The following is a 16,203-nucleotide window of genomic DNA, read 5'->3' on the forward strand; positions in this document are numbered from 1 at the left end:
GATGAACGTCTTGTGGGCAAGGCCTGGGGAAGGGCCAGGATAAGCGTCGTTGGGGCAGGTCCTGGGGAGACTCCAGGTTGGCGGGTCCTGGGGCGGGGCCAGGATAAGGCGATCCTGGGAGCGGGGCTTCGGAAGCGTCCAGGTTGGTGGCGACCTGGAGACGGGGCCTTGCGCGTGGGTAGGATGAGCATCCTGGAGGCGGGCATTAGGGCGGGGCTAAACGATGATTGGGTTCAGGAGGCGGGACTCGGGGCAGAGCCCAGTAGACAGGTCTTAGGGTGAGGCTAAGGCGAGACCAAGAGAAGGGCTCAGGAGGCGGGGCCGGGGTGGGGCGTTGACTGTGTCGTAGCACATGGCCAGGCGCTGCTCGGATTCTGGGAGGCGGGGTTTAGGGACGGGCCGACGTGGGGAGGGGCCTATTGTCCGGGAGGCGGGACCGAGTCCGGGCTGCGGGCTGCGCTCAGGAGGCGGGCCCTGGGGCGTGGCCAGGCGCTGCTCGGGCCCTGAGAGGCGGAGCTTAGGGAGGGGCCGGTGTGGGGAGGGACCCAGGGCCTGGGAGGCGGATCGGCGCTGGACTCAGGGGCCGAGAAGGAGCTGGGCTTGGGGCGGGGCCGAGACGGAGCGAGGAGTCCCGGGTGTTGGAAGAGGAGCTTGAGGAGGGGGTCGGAGTGTGGCTCAAGTTCGGGGGGCGTTACCTGGGGAGGGTTTGAGGGAGCCCCAGGAGCGGGGCCACGGTCGGCCGAGGCGGGGCCAGGGGCGGGCCCCAGGATCCGGAGCTTCGGGCGGGTGGAGTCTGGGTTTGCGGCCCGGGAGGCGGGGCCGGTTAGGGCGAGGGTCTCTGGGATCGTCGGGTCAGTCCTTGGGCCACCATAGGCGCTCTCGCAGTTCCTGCACCTTCAGGAAAGTCTTTTTGGCAGGGGCCTTACAGGTGCGCGCTTCGGTCCGGGAGGCCTTATCCTAGCCTCCTCTCCATCAGCGCCACCCCTCTGGGGCCCAACAGGAGGGAGCGTTCCCCCTGTTCCCCAGGCTTTGGACTGTTACCCAACAAGCCATTCGTTCACTAAATATTTATTAAGCACCCACGATGTGCCTGGCAAGGGAGATGTAACAATGAGAAAAACTAGGTGTGGTCCCGGCCCTCCAAGGGCTCGGAGGCTCGTGGGAGAAGTGGACATTGAAGTAATTATCACACAAATAAGTATAAAAGTACGATATCTTCCAGGAAGGCGGGCACACAGAGCTAGCGGGGCTTCCAGAAGTTTTGATCTTGCAGGGACAGGAAGGAGGAGTTAGCTCCTGCAGGGTGGGATGGGGGTGGTGGTGATACAGACGTGGGGACAGAATGGAAAACAACAACAAAAAATAATTATTTTAGTTCAAAGTTATTGTGTCTTGAGTTGAAAGGCAAGGCAGTTACCAACACAGTTCCAATTTCAGTACTGCTCCTGAAATACTGAACTGTGTTCAAAGTCTAAAACGTTTACCTCAGCAAATCCCTCATAAAACTCCATTTGGAGGAGTCCCGAGAGCTAATTTGTTAAGTATACTTGCAGAAGGTAGATGAGGAGACAGATTAAATCTTATTACCTCTTTCAGATGAGAGGCACTTGAGCCCCGCTCAGCTATGAGAATAAGAGAGGGGAATTAATTCTAATTGAATACACTTGTTCCCTCATAGCTGTTGTTCCCCACCAGAACCAAATGAGTGCAAGATCTGACAAAGAAAAAAAAAAGGTTCATTTTTTATTCCCCCAAACACTTTCATTTAAATCAAGAGGGTGGGATGTGGTTCTTGCTGTGTTTTGAGACAGAATCAACGGTTTCTGGGTCTGAGATGTTGCATACACCCTCTCAGTCCCTGTATCCTGAGATGGAGTCGCCTGAGAATCCACAGCAAGTCCTAACCAGGGATGGGTCTGGGTGATTAAGGAAGGTTGGCTTCAGAACTGGGCCAGGGGCTTTGCTTTTGCTGTTTTGTTCAGCTCTCTGCCTGCAGGAGACAAGAAAAACCAGTGGGAACAGGTTAGTTATACTCATAAATCCGGGGCTTATTTTATTAACTCACATAATACCTATTAATTGTCTTTCTTCCAAGCAGCAAAAGGGCATATACGGTCAATGCCATAGTAAGTAACACTGTATTATGTTATACTAAAATATTAATAAATCTAGGTTGGTTCAGTCTTTCCTGAGTCCATAGATTGGAAGCAGATTGAGGAAGGACCCTAGCGGACCACAGAGCTGAGCTATGCACACAGAAGAAGTCTTTTATTCTTTTTCTTTTTTTTGGAGACAGAGTTTCGCTCTCTTGTTGCCCAGGCTGGAGTGCAATGGCGCGATCTCAGCTCACTGCAACTTCCACCTCCCAGGTTCAAGCGATTCTCCTGCCTCAGCCTCCCGAGTAGCTGGGATTACAGGCGTGAGCCACTATGCCGGGCCATTTTTGTATTTTTCGTAGGGAGACGGTTTGAACACGTTGGCCAGGCTGGTCTCCAATTCCTGACCTCAGGTGATCTACCCGCCTCTGCCTCCCAAAGTGCTGGGATTACAGGCGTGAGCCACCGCGCCTGGCCAGAAGAAATCTTTATCTTGGTGCGCGGGCTCTGGTGAGGGACAAATGCCATCTCTCTTGGATCTGCATCTGGAAGGATCAAGGCACTGAAGGGATTTTTTTGTTTCAGACAGTCTCCCTCCGTTGCCAGGCTGGAGTGCAGTGGCACGATCTCTGCTCACTGCAACCTCTGCCTCCCAGGCTCAAGCGATTCTCCTGCCTCAGCCTCCCGAGTAGCTGGGACTACAGGCACGCGTCACCATGCCCAGCTAATTTTTGTATTTTTGCTAGAGACAGGGTTTCACCATGTTGGCCAAGATTGTCTCAATCTGTTGACATCATGATCCACCTGCCTTGGCCTCCCAAAGGGCTGGGATTACAGGCGTGGGCCACCATGCCCAGCCTCACTGAAGGGATTTTTTTAATGTCACGTGGCTCTCACAGGTGCGGTGTGTTCGGGTGCAAGTTAAGATTAGGACTGATGCTTAAAACCAAACGTAAAATTCCAGGTGGTGTTGCTATGGGGAGCAGCATTAGGACAATCTGAGTGGTTTCAGTTGCAAGAGTGTGTGTGTGTACGTACAAGAATTCACATCAAGATTCACCTTCTGGCTTTGAGGGTCTCTTTAATAACAGCAATAGCAACCTAAGGCAGTTTAACAGTATGGAATGGTTGCCTTTTAGAAGTTAAGCTATGGGCATGGAAGTTCAATCAGTACATTGAAGTTTTTCCTTTATCTCTCCTATGGGTAATGGTTTGTGCAGAAAAGGACCAATTGATTTCTTTCGAAAACGTTGCTTCAGGGTGTAGAGACCTTTATAGGTCATGTTTCAACTTACAGAAAATTTTATAGTTCAAATATAAATTACGTTCAATGTGGACTTTGTAATAGGATTTAAGGTTAAGTAAAGTTTCCACTTTCCTTAGGCTGTTTGCAGTGCCCAGCAGGCCCCATGATATCGAGATGGAAGTTATGTTAAACGAGGAGCTTGGTCAGGGATGGGCAGAATAAGGAATATGGGCAGCTCAGGCTAATGATACAATGATTGAGATGTAGAAAGAGGGCCAGGCACGGGATAATGCCTGTAATCCCAGTGCTTTGGGAGGCCAAGGCAAGAGGATTGCTTGATGTCAGGAGACCAGCCTGGTCAACAGAGTGAGACCTAACCTGTACAAAAAAATAATAATAATAATTAGTTGTGCATGGTGGTGTGGACCTGTGTCTCAGCCACTTGGAAGGCTGAGGTCAGGGGATCCCTTGAGCCCAGGAGTTTGAGGCTGCAGTGAGCTATAATCACAGAACTGTACTCCAGCCTGGGTGACAGGGTGAGGCCCTGACTCAAAAAAAATTGAGTCAGGGAAAAAATTGGAAATCTTAATCCTCGGTACCCAGGAATGTGACCTTATTTGGAAATTGGGTGTTTGTAGATGTAATCAAGTAACGATGAGTCATACCGGATTGGGGGCTGCTGGTGAGGGGGCAGATGCAATGACTGGTGTCCTTATAAAAGAAGAGAATGAGGGCCGCGCATAGTGGCTCATGCCTGTAATCTCAGCACACTTTGGGAGGGTGAGGTGGGCGGATCACATGAGGTCAGGAGTTCGAGACCAGCCTGGCCAACATGGTGAAACTCCATCTCTACTAAAAATACAAAATTAGCACTGCGTGGTGGCTGGTTCCTGTAATCCCAGCTACTCAGGAGGCTGAGGTGGGAGAATCACCGGAACCTAGGAGGCGGAGGTTGCAGTGAGCCAAGATTGTGCCACTGCACTTCAGCCTGTGTGACAGGGTAACTCCATCTCAAAAAAATAAAATAAAAGAGGAGAAGGTCAGATGAGGACAGAGACACAGGGAGAAGGCAGCTATGTGATGAGGGAGGGGAGATTTGAGCGATGCATCTACAAGGAACACCAAGCATTGTCAGCGGCCACCAGAAGCCAGAAGAGGCAGGAAAGGTTCTCTCTTACATGTTTCAGAGGACGCAAAGCCCGGCTGACACCTTGATTTTGGACTTCTAGCATCCAGGCCTGTGAGAAAATACATTTCTGTTGTTTTCAGCCACATGTGAGGCCCTCGTTGTTGTTGTGGTTGTTTTTTTTTTGGAGATGGAGTTTCACTCTTGTGCCCCAGGACGGAATGCAATGGCGCGACCTCGGCTCTCTGCAGCCTCCTCCTCCCAGGTTCAAGCAATTCTCCTGCCTCAGTCCCCTGAGCAGCTGGGATTACAGGCATGCGCCACCTTGTCCAGCTAATTTTTGTATTTTTAGTAGAGGTGAGGTTTCAACATGTTGGCCGGTCTGGTCTCAAAATCCTGACCTCAAGTGATCGGCCTGCCTCAGCCTCCCAAAGTGGTGGGATTACAGGCATGAGCCACCGCGCCCAGCTTTGTGGTTATTTTTTAGACAAGATCCCACTGTGTCATCCAGGCTGGAGTGCAGTGGTACAATCTCAGCTCCTGCAGCCTCGACCTCCCTGGGCTCAGGTAATTTTCCCATCTCAGCCTCCAAGTAGCTGGGACTATGCGCTTGGCTAATTTTTGTATTTTCTGTAGAGATGGGGTCTTGCTATGTTGCCCAGGCTGGCCTCAAACTCCTTGGGCTCAAGCCATCTGCCTGCGTTGGCCTCCCAAAGTGCTAGGATTACAGGCATGAGCCACTATCCCTGGCCACCCTTGTTAAAAAATAAAGAATTTCAAGATGGTGATGGCAGATTATTAAACCACAGTGGGGACTCTTCCGTGTCCCTGTGGGACTGTCCAGGTTGCAAGCCCATGAAGCCAGCCCTGGCTGCTGGGTTCTTGGAGTGCTGGACCTCCCGTGGCATGTGGCAAGGAGTTGTCATGGGTTATCACGACATATGATGATCAACTACAGAAGACCCAAAGACCACTGAGGAGACTCAGTCCCTTTTCTGACGAATGGCTGTGTATGTCACACTAGCAAAAAGCAGAACTGCAAGAGCTCCTGTGACAATGCTGAGCCCGATCACTGCGCCTTGCAGAGCAGCTGCCCTCTGTACCTCCGCTCCTGTTAAGAAACCAGAGGGTTTTTAATTGCCTGATTATGAAGATGCTGTTCTGGCTGCTCTTGGTTCCCTGGGGAGTTTCCCATCTAGCCACTAGTGAGTATTAATTATGGAAATGAAATGTACATTTAACCCAAGAAAATGCTCACTCTAGAGACATCTCATAGGGCAAGTCATTGAAAGCCGATTTACTAAATGACCTCTCCGCCAAATGACCCATTTGCCTAATGACCACTTTGCCAAATGATCAATTTGCTGAAAGCCAATTCGCTGAAAATCTGTTTGTGGGATGTCCTGCTTATCAGTAACTGACAGTCAGATGCAGCTTAACCCAGGCTCCCAGTGGGACGTGGGGCAGGGGAGGGGCTACAAAATAGTTGTAGCAAAACTCCAAAACTTGAAGAAAAATCCTCCATAATTTTGTGAATTGGTCATTCGTTTAATTAGTTTTCTACAAAACAGACTGCTTCCTGTAGGTTCACAAGGAGATCATGGGCAGTGGCTTACAAGAAGAGAAAGGATGTATATCACCCCTGCCCTCCCCTTTTTTCATTTTTTTTTTAAGGCAGGAATCAGAGTGCCGTAGCACAATCATAGCTCATTGCAGCCTCAAACTCCTGGGCTCCAGCGATCCTCCCACCACAGCCTCCCCAGTAGCTGGGACTACAGGCATGTGACACTACACCCAGCTAATTTTTTGTAGAGACAGGTTCTCACTATGTTGCCCAGGCTGATCTCAAGCTCCTGGCCCCAAGTGATCCTCCTACCTCAGCCTCCCAAATTCCTGGGATTACAAGTATGAGCCACTGTGGCCAGCCCATTACTCCTTCTTGCATGTAATTGCTTTAAGCCCTCGTTAGATCACTGGACAGTATCCAAGTCTCTCCTGGCAAAAGGAAAGATAGCCAGTGTGTGTAAACAACCCACAAAAGAAGGCAACAGCAAATTCCGAGATGATTTTATTCTTCCTTTGTATCACCCAGATTGAAGGGGTTTGAAGCCTTGAGAATTTGCAGTCTCATTTCAGACTCTCCCCTGTCCTTTTTTCAGCATCGAGTGAACAGCAGGGTTTTGCTCCTCCCCTATGAAGAGCTTTCTGTGCTATTGAAGGAGGGCTGATTTCTGTATCTGGAAGGGGCATCTTGGGGGCAGACTGTACACAGTGATTTCCTGAGGACCGGAAGGATTACGGACTGACTTTCTCTATAAAGCGCCTTCCCTTTGCCCCCAAAAGGCACAATGTAAAATGTTACCAGCAGGTCGGGGGATTCCCTACCTCCCGTGCTATCTGTTTGGAGCTGTTGGCATCTTGTTCTTGGGGCTGCAAAGCTGCTGAGAAACAGGATTGTTCTGCTTGAATTCCCTCCTCCCCACCATGAGACCCCTTTTTGATTCTTTTCTATCTCAGGACAGAGCAGACTATGCTGACAGTTTTCTGGCAGCTGCTTTTTGTATCTCACCCGGCTGCTGGTTGTAATAGTTCACGAGCATTTCCTGGGTGACTGCCAGAAGCTGTTGTGGGTTTGGGAGTGACTCCCAGGAGCTTACACATGAATGGGTAGATGTGGGTGCTGTTAAAAGGCTCAGCCAGGCGATTCCTCTTGAAATCTAGCCCGAAAGCTCTGAATATGGTCTTCGTATCCATGAGGACACTATCAAAGCCATGGCCGCCTTTGTTGAAACACATTATAATTCTCTGAAAAATAATAACAATAAAAAAGCCATTTTAGATTCCAATCCCCTGAAAGAAAACTGTCCCTTAGTTAATGTCATGCTTGTTAGATCCATGAAGTCTTTGAGAATTTAAACTACAAGGACACTGCTCTCTGTGGTGGTGGAGAGAATACCAAGGATTTAAAGGTCTTTAAGGAAGAGAATGTAGAAAGCGTAGCCATTGGAAACAGCAAGATGATGATAATCGTAGTGACAGTAATAATAAGCTCAAATATATAGAGGTTACTATGTATCATGAATTGTTCTGAATGCTTTATAAATATATGTTATCTCCTTTACCCTCATGGCAGCCCAGTAAGGGCACCATTCCCCATTTTACAGCTGGGGAAACTGAGTTACATGGCTTGTCTGCACTGAGTCAACAGGAGCAAATGCTAGATCAGGTCACTGAACCCAAGCAATCTGATTCCAGAGCTAAATAGATGTATTTTTTATGGTATAAATACACATGCATACATTTTTAGGGGAAGAGTGGGGGTAGGATGGGATGAGGATTCTGGGTAATTGCTTGGTAAATGCCAAATACCTTTCTTGTTTGTCCGTCTTTTCAAATGACAAAGTAATGTCAATTGCAACACTTTTTTGGGTTTTTTTGAGGCGAGTTCTAGCTGGAGTACAGTGATGCAGTCATAGCCCACTGCAGCCTCAAATTCTTGGGCTCAAGCAATCCACCCACATCAGCTTCCCAAGTATTTGGGACTAGAGGCCCAAACTACTGTGCCCAGCTAATTATTTTAATTTTTGTAGAGATGGCAGGTGGCGGTGGGGGTGCGGTTTCACTATGTTGCCCAGGCGGGTCTCAAACCCTTGACCTCAAGTGAACCTCCTGCCTCAGCCCCACAAAGCTCTGGAATTATAGGCATGAGCCACTGTGGCTGGCTACAATACTATTTATTTATATTTTGGACCAACAGATATTCTAGCATATAAGAAAAGTGATGCTCTCTGTACATTGAAGAGTTGGTCTAATATTTGGCCTGGTGGATACAGAAATTTCCTGTCTGCTCTGCTCTGATTGAAGAAACCGGTCCGACTGTCTCTGAGGCTATGGAGCAGTCCATCAAGAATGAAAGCCCTCGGCCAGGCACGTTGGTTCACACCTGTAATACCAGCGCTTTGGGAAGCCGCGGCACGTGGATCACTTGAAGTCAGGAGTTCGACACCAGCATGGCCAACATGGTGAAACCCTGTCTCTACAAAAAATAGAAAAATTAGCTGGGCTTGGTGATGCATGCCTGTAATTCCAGCTACTCAGGAGGCTGAGGCAGGAGAATCACTTGAACCTGGGAGGTTCAGAGGTTGCAGTGGGGGGCTGAGATCACACCACTCCATTCCAGCCTGGACGACAGAGTGAGACTCTCTCAAAAAAAAAAAAAAAAAAAAAAAAAAAGAAAAGAATGAATGTCCTCATGATGGCCTCAAGCACATTGGTCCCTGAAGAGAGTCAAGGAAGGCCCACTTTACTATGCACTGCAAAGCAGGCAGGTGGACAGGAATCTGAGAAGTGGATTCAGTGAGAGGCATTGACCCAAAGGATTTTCTGCCTAATGGTCGGTTCAGCAGAAGATTAAACTGAGCACAGCATCCTGTTCCCTGAAACTATCTGGTTGGCCAGTGGGGAATGTTCTTGTCTCGTTAAATGTCCTCATGCTACTGTCAAGATATCCTGTTACAAAACGTCATAAACCAGGTTTAGAAATAGGCCAGGTGACTGTGGAATTTCTCCTTGGCAAGGCCTTAGCTATGGGCGTGCGATTGGTGTGCAGTAATCACAGTGTTCCGGGCCACTTGAGGGATAAAATATACCTTAGGTGATAAAGTGTTGTATTTTAATGTGAATATTTCCACCAACATTAAACAGTAACCCCATGAGTTTTCTTATACCTGTTACACTCTGGAGTTGCAACAAGCTAACATGAAGCAAGTTGTAAGCATAATTATCGCATTTGGCTCCTATTCACAGCAAGGGTTCTTCAAGCTGTACCTGGGGCAGTCTTCCCTCACATGAGGTTTATAGCATCATTTATTTAATTATTTATTTATGTTTTGAGACGGAGCTTCGCTCTGTTGCCCAGGCTGGAGTGCAAAGGTGCGATCTTGGCTCACTGCAACCTCCGCCCCGCCGGAGTTCAAGCGATTCTCCTGTCTCAGCCTCCCGAGTAGCTGGGATTATAGGCACCCGCTACCACGCCCGGCTAATTTTTGTATTTTTAGTAGAGACGGGGTTTCACCATGTTGACCGGGCGGGTGATCCACCCGCCTCAGCCTCCCAAAGTGTTGGGATTACGGGCGTGAGCCACGGCGCCCAGCTATAGCATCATTTAAACTTTGTTTCTGCTATGAATTGTTAGTTGGTAGTTAACAAAAAATAGACCACTTCATTTATGTCTGACAGTTAGCATTGGTTTTTGTGTTTTCTTTAGGCTTGTTTTTTAATTGTTTTTAAAATTGTGAAACAGGGTCTTGTTCTGTTGCTGAGGCCAGATTGCAGTGATACAATCTTGGCTCACTGCAGCCTCAACCTCCTGGGCTCAAGCAATCCTCCCACTTTAGCCTCTTGAGTAGCTGGGACTACAGACACGAGCCACCACCGCTGGCTAATTTTTAATTTTTAATTTTTAATTTTTTTTTTGAAATGGAGTTTTGCTCTGTCGCCCAGCAGGTTGGAGTGCAGTGGCATAATCTCGGCTCACTGCAAACTCCACCTCTTGGGTTCAAGCGATTCTCCTGCCTCAGCCTTGGCACTCACCACCATGCCTGGCAAATTTTTCAAAAATATTTTTAGTAGTGACAGGGTTTCACCATGTTGGCCAGGCTGGTCTTGAACTCCTGACCTCAAGTGATCCACCTACCTCGGCCTCCCAAAGTGCTGGGATTACAGGAGTGAGCCACCATGCCAAGCCTAATTTTTAAATTTTTTGTAGAGACCAGGTTTTGCCATGTTGTCGTGTACAATTTGTCCAGGCATGTTGGCTCACACTTGTAATCCCAGCATTTTGGGGGGCTGACGTGGGAGGATCGCTTGAACCCAAGAGTTTGAGATGAGCCCGAGCAACATGGCAAAACCCTGCCTCGACCAAAAATACAAAAAAATTAGCTGGCCATGGTGGTGTGTGTCTGTAGTCCTAGCTACTCAGGAGGCTGAAGTGGGAGGATAGTTTGAGCCCGGGAGGTGGAGGGCGCAGTGAGTTGAGACTGCACCACTGCACTCCAGCCTCGGCAACAGAGCCAGACCCTGTCTCTAAATAAATAAATAAAGTGTATAATTCAGTGGTTTTTAATATATTCACAGAGTTGTGCAGCCATCACCACCATCAATTTTAGAAATTTTAATTATCACAGAAGAAACCCTGTGTCCATTAGCAGTCACCCCTTATTTCCCCCTGACTATCCCCACCCCTGGCTCCTGGCAACCATTAATCTACTTTCTGTTTCTTTGGATTTTCATATTCTGGGCATATATATATATATATATATATAAATACATAAATATAAATAAATATATATAAATGTATATATATATAAATAAATAGAATCATCTAATATTTGGCTTCTTTCACTTAGTCTAATGGTTTCAAGGTGTATCCAGGTTGTAGGATGAATCAGCCCTTCATTCCATATTTTGGCTGATTAATGTTCCATCCCACTGGTAGACTGTACTTGTTTGCCCATTCATCTGTTGTTGATAGGCATTTGTGTTATTGCCACCTTTTGACAATTGTGAATAATTTTGCTATGAGCATCTGTGTGTGTCTTTGTATGAACAGGCTTGCATATTTTTTGATATGGGCAAATGAGAACTAGTGGCGGGGGGACTTTGTGGTGAATTTTTTACTGATTTTTGTGTACTCTGTATAATGATCAGCTACGCATCCTTGGGGACAGCACTTAACCTTACATTTCTTTCTTTTTTTTAAGATAGGGTCTCTCTCTCTGCCACCCAGGCCAGAGTGTAGTTGATGCAGGGCAGCGGAGCCCCGAAGTGGAGCATCGTGTGTCCGGAACTGGTGGGTTCTTGGTCTCACTGACTTCAAGAATGAAGCCGCAGACCCTTGTGGTGAGTGTCACAGTTCTTAAAGGCGGTGTGTCCAGAGTTTCTTCCTTCTGATACTCGGATGTATTCAGAGTTTCTTCCTTCTGGTGGGTTCGTGGTCTCGCTGGCTTCAGGAGTGAAGCTACAGACCTTCAAGGTGAGTGTTACAGCTCTTAAGGTGGTGCGTCTGGAGTTGTTTGTTTCTCCTGGTGGGTTCATAGTCTCGCTGGCTTTAGGAGTGAAGCTGCAGACCTTTGCGGTGAGTGTTACAACTCATAAAGGCAGTGTAGACCCAAAGAGTGAGCAGCAGCAAGATTTATTGCAAACAGCAAAAGAATAAAGCTTCCACAGTGTGGAAAGGCACCCCAGCGGGTTGCCACTGCTGCCTGGGCCAGCCTGCTTTTATTCTCTTATCTGGCCCCACAAACATTCTGCTAATTGGCCCATTTTACAGAGAGCCGATTGGTCTGTTTTACAGAGAGCTGATTGGTCCATTTTGACAGGGTGCTGATTGGTGCATTTACAATCCCTGAGGTAGACACAAAATTTCTCCAAGTCCCTACTAGATTAGCTAGATACAGAGTGTCCATTGGTGCATTCACAAACCCTGAGCTAGACACAGGGTGCTGATTGGTGCGTTTACAAACCTTGAGCTAGATACAGAGTGCTGATTGGTGTATTTACAATTGCTTAGCTAGACATAAATGTTCTTCAAGTCCCCACCAGACTCAGGAACCCAGCTGGCTTCACCAAGTGGATCCCACACAGGGGCGCAGGTGGAGCTGTCTGCCAGTCTGGTGCCCTGTACTGGCACTCCTCAGCCTTTGGGTGGTCGATGGGACTTGGCGCCTCTGGAGCAGGGGGTGGCACTCATCAGGGAGGCTCGGGCTGCGCAGGAGCCTTGCAGGTAGGGGGGAGGCTCAGGCATGGCGGGCTGCAGGTCCTGAACCCTGCCCTGCGGGGAGGCAGCTAAGGCCCCGTGAGAAATCGAGCACAGCAGCTGCTGGCCCAGGTGCTAAGCCCCTCACTGCCCGGGGCGGGGGGACCGGCTGGCCTCTCAGCGTGTGGGGCCCGCTGAGCCCATGCCCACCCAGAACTCATGCTGGCCCGCAAGCGCCACGCCCAGCCCCGGTTCCCGCCCACGCCTCTCCCTCTACACCTCCCTGGAAGTTGAGGGAACCAGCTCCAGCCTCAGCCTGCCCAGGAAGGGGCTCCCACAGTGCAGCGGCGGGCTGAAGGGCTCCTCATGTGCCGCCAAAGTGGGAGCCCAGGCAGAGAAGGCACCGAGAGTGAGCTCGAGGGCTGCCAGCATGCTGTCACCTCTCAATAGCACTTGAGGGTTCTTGCCTTTGCCCAGGAAAGAATTCAAGGGCAAGCCGGAGGTATAGAAGAAAACAGGTTTATTGAAGAGGCAGCGTTACAGCCCTGTGACTGCTCCTGTAGGGCAAGGCTACCCTGGAGGCAGAGAGTAGCGGCAGAGAGTTTGCAATCACATTTATACCCACTTTTAATTGCATGCAGATGAAAGGGCAATTTATGCAGGAATTTCTAGAAAATGGGTAGTAACTTTTGAGTCACTGGGTCATTGCCATGGAAAGGGGCAGTAACTCCCGGGTGTTGCCATGGCAATAGTAAACTCACATGGCACACTGGTGGGCATCTCTGATGGAAAGCTACTTCTGCCCCAGCCCTGTTTTAGCTAGTCCTCAATTTGGTCTGGTGTCCAAGCCCTGCCTGTGGAGTCAAGTCCTGCCTCCTGTCTCACAGTGGCGTGATCATGGCTCACTGCAGCCTCGACACCCCCGGGGCTCAAGCAATTCTCCCACCTCAGCCTCCTGAGTTGCTGGGACCACAGGCACGTGCCACTACGCCCAGCTACATGTTTTTTTTGCATTTTTTGTAGAGATGGTGTTTCACTGTGTTGCCTAGGGTGGTCTCAAACTCCTGGGCTCAAGCAATCTACCTACCTTAGCCTTCTAAAGTGTTGGGATTACAGGTGTGAGCCACTGCACCCATCCCAACCTTACATCTTTAATCTCAAGTCACTTCTCTCTAGGTTTTGATTTCTTCTTTAAAATGGTGGAACTAAAAGCATCTATTTTATAGGGTTGTTGGGAAAGCAAAAATGAAAGAACTGCTATTCAGTGTTTAGTGAAGCGCTATGCACAATTTTGAATAATGAAGGTGGTGTTTATTTTTTATTATTTGTTTATTTATTTTTTAGAGACGGGGTCTTGCTCTGTTGCTCAAGCTGGAGTGCAGCGGTACAATCATAGCTTACTGCAGCCTTGACCTCCTGGGCTCAAGAAATCCTGCCACCTCAGCCTCCTGAGTAGCTGGGACTACAGGCATGCATCGCCATGTCTGGCTATTTATTTATTTGTTTGTTTTTTGTAGAGATGGGGTCTCCCTATGTTGCCCAGGCTGGTCTTGAACTCCTGTCCTTAAGCAATCCTCCTGTCTTGGCCTTCCAAAGCACTGAGACTACAGGTGTGAACCACCACAGCCAGACTTATTTTTATTTTTAAATCAGCCTTGTCAAGTTGAATTGGTCATTATTTTTGTATAATGGTAATTTGGGGCAGCACTTGTTGGGCAGGGAGTGGGGAACACTTAGAACCCTGTGGGCTACAACTCGTAGTGTGTGCACTTATTTTATTTTATTTTGTTTTGTTATGTTTTATTATATTATATTTTTGAGACAGGGTCTCTGTTGCCCAGACTGGAGTGCAGTAGCATGATCTTGGCCCACTGCAACATCTGCCTCCCAGGTTCAAGTGATTCTCCTGCCTCAGCCTCCAGAGTAGCTGGAACTACAGATGCCCGCCACCACACCTGTCTAATTTTTGTATTTTTAGTAGAGATGAGGTTTCACCATGTTGGCCAGGATGGTCTGAAACTCCTGACCTCAGGTGATACACCTGCCTCAGCCTCCCAAAGTGCTGGGATTATAGGTGTGAGCCACCGTGCCCGGCTGTGCGCTTATGTTTGATTTTTGCAGAACCACCCTTCCCTAATGGTTGTCTCCCAGATCCAAGGTGACTTTATTCATTTTAGAATGAAATTACCCCATTGGTACTGTAACCAGAGTTGGCACACATCATGATTGGCAGAACCCGGTAGTGTTTAGTGAGATGGAAGTGTTCTGGAAACTCCTCCTTCTTGTAGACGTGGAGGTGAGTGTGCGCATTCTTCAGTGCTTGGTAAAGGGCTTCCTCTTGCCCCAATTTGGGCAAGGACATCCCAAAGCCACCGTAGCCCACAATATCAAACTTGACCAAGTCCCTGAACTTGATGTAGTTGGACAAGGGATCTTGTTGACATTGGGTCTCTTCTTCACGGTGGTCATCCCATGGTGTCATGTGATGATGACGCTGAGGTGCTCTGCAGGCTGTGCTTCTCAGTGGCTCCCACCAGATATTTGTCCTGTCGATTTGCTGAATCATCAACTTCCTGTTCACTGCCTCTGGCCCGAATCGATATCCCACGTTATCTGGCTGTCTGTAGTACAGAGTCACAAAGTCAAAGTCTTCCTTGGTGAGCCAGTTCATGACGGTATTGATGTTCTCCCTCCGCTCTGTGTCATTGCTGTTTGGGTGAGTGTAGGACTCCACCAGGGACCGCTGGACAGCGTCATCCTCATATTTAGCACCTCCCCTGGAATAGTGGAATGATGCCGCTTTGTTCCCCTGCAAGTACAAGAAGAAAATTCCATCAGGGCCATTTCTCATACCTTTCTCACAATCAGCAAAGCTCGAGTTGTCTGCATCTGTGCCCCAGTCCAAAGGCATAAAAAATATGTGGTCTTTGGAGTCAGACAGGGTGGAGTTAGGATTCTGGGCTTCCCCAGGATCTCATAGCATCTACAACACTGTTACAAGATGTGCTATTATTTTATGGGCTACTAAGCAGAAAAATGCTGCCAACAAGACCGTGACGTTCCAGTGATTGTAAGGTGTATTCCAACTTCAGAGATGGCAAAATGAAAAATAATTCCTTAGAATAGAGGGAGACGGTAATTTCTGAGTTGGTGGTGGTGAATCTGTGCATGTGTGTTTTTTATATATATACACATATATACACACACACACATATACACGTATATGTGTTTATATAGACATACCTATATACATATACATATATATGTGTATATATAGTGATGCATTGGTACAATCATAGCTCATTGCACCCTTGAACTCCTGGGCTTAAGCGATCCTGCCACCTCAGCCCCTTGAGTAGCTGGGGCCACAGGCATGTGCCACCATACCTATTTTTTTTTTTTTTGAGACACGGTCTCACTCTGTCACCTAGGCTGGAGTGCAGTGGCATGATCTCAGCTCGCTGCAACCTCTGACTCCTGGGTTCAAGCAATTCTCGTGCCTCAGCCTCCCAAGTAGCTGGGATTATAGACATGTGCCAATATGCCCAGCTAAGTTTTGTATTTTTAGTTGACATAGAGTTTTGTCGTGTTGGCCAGGCTGGTTTTGAACCCCTGGGCTGAAGTGATCCACTTGCCTTGGCCTCCCAAAGTGCTGAGATTACATGTGTGAGCCACCGCACCTAGCCCTAATTTTTTTTTAAAAAATATTTGTACAGACGAGGTCTGGATATGTTGCCCAGGCTGGTCCTGAACACCTGGGTTCAAGTAATTCTCCTGCCTCAGCCTCTCAAAATGCTGGGATTACAGCCATGAGCCACCACGCCTGGCTGGTGGTGAGTTTTAAAATCTCCCGGTGTCTCAGTGTTTTTACCTGTAGAATGCCATAAAGTAGATGGCATCTTTGTGAGGATTAAGCCGGCTAGCTTTTTTTTTGGTTTGTTTGTTTGTTGAGACAGAATTTCTCTCTTGTCATCCAGGA

The 16,203-nt window shown here is 48.3% G+C and overlaps 1 long non-coding RNA gene across 2 annotated transcripts in view; it reads left to right on the top strand.

Annotated features, from left to right (window-relative positions):
• Nucleotides 1–53: 53 nt before the first annotated feature.
• Nucleotides 54–16,203, top strand: part of LOC134738573 (uncharacterized) — a 106,280-nt gene continuing 90,130 nt past the window's right edge. For both annotated transcript variants that reach the window (XR_010124380.1, XR_010124381.1), the window contains exons 1-2: nt 54–142; nt 11,230–11,368. This is a non-coding gene — a long non-coding RNA (uncharacterized LOC134738573). The remainder of the gene's footprint in view (nt 143–11,229; nt 11,369–16,203) is intronic.

Source organism: Pongo pygmaeus, chromosome 18 (assembly GCF_028885625.2).
Source record: "Pongo pygmaeus isolate AG05252 chromosome 18, NHGRI_mPonPyg2-v2.0_pri, whole genome shotgun sequence".
NCBI lineage: Eukaryota > Metazoa > Chordata > Mammalia > Primates > Hominidae > Pongo > Pongo pygmaeus.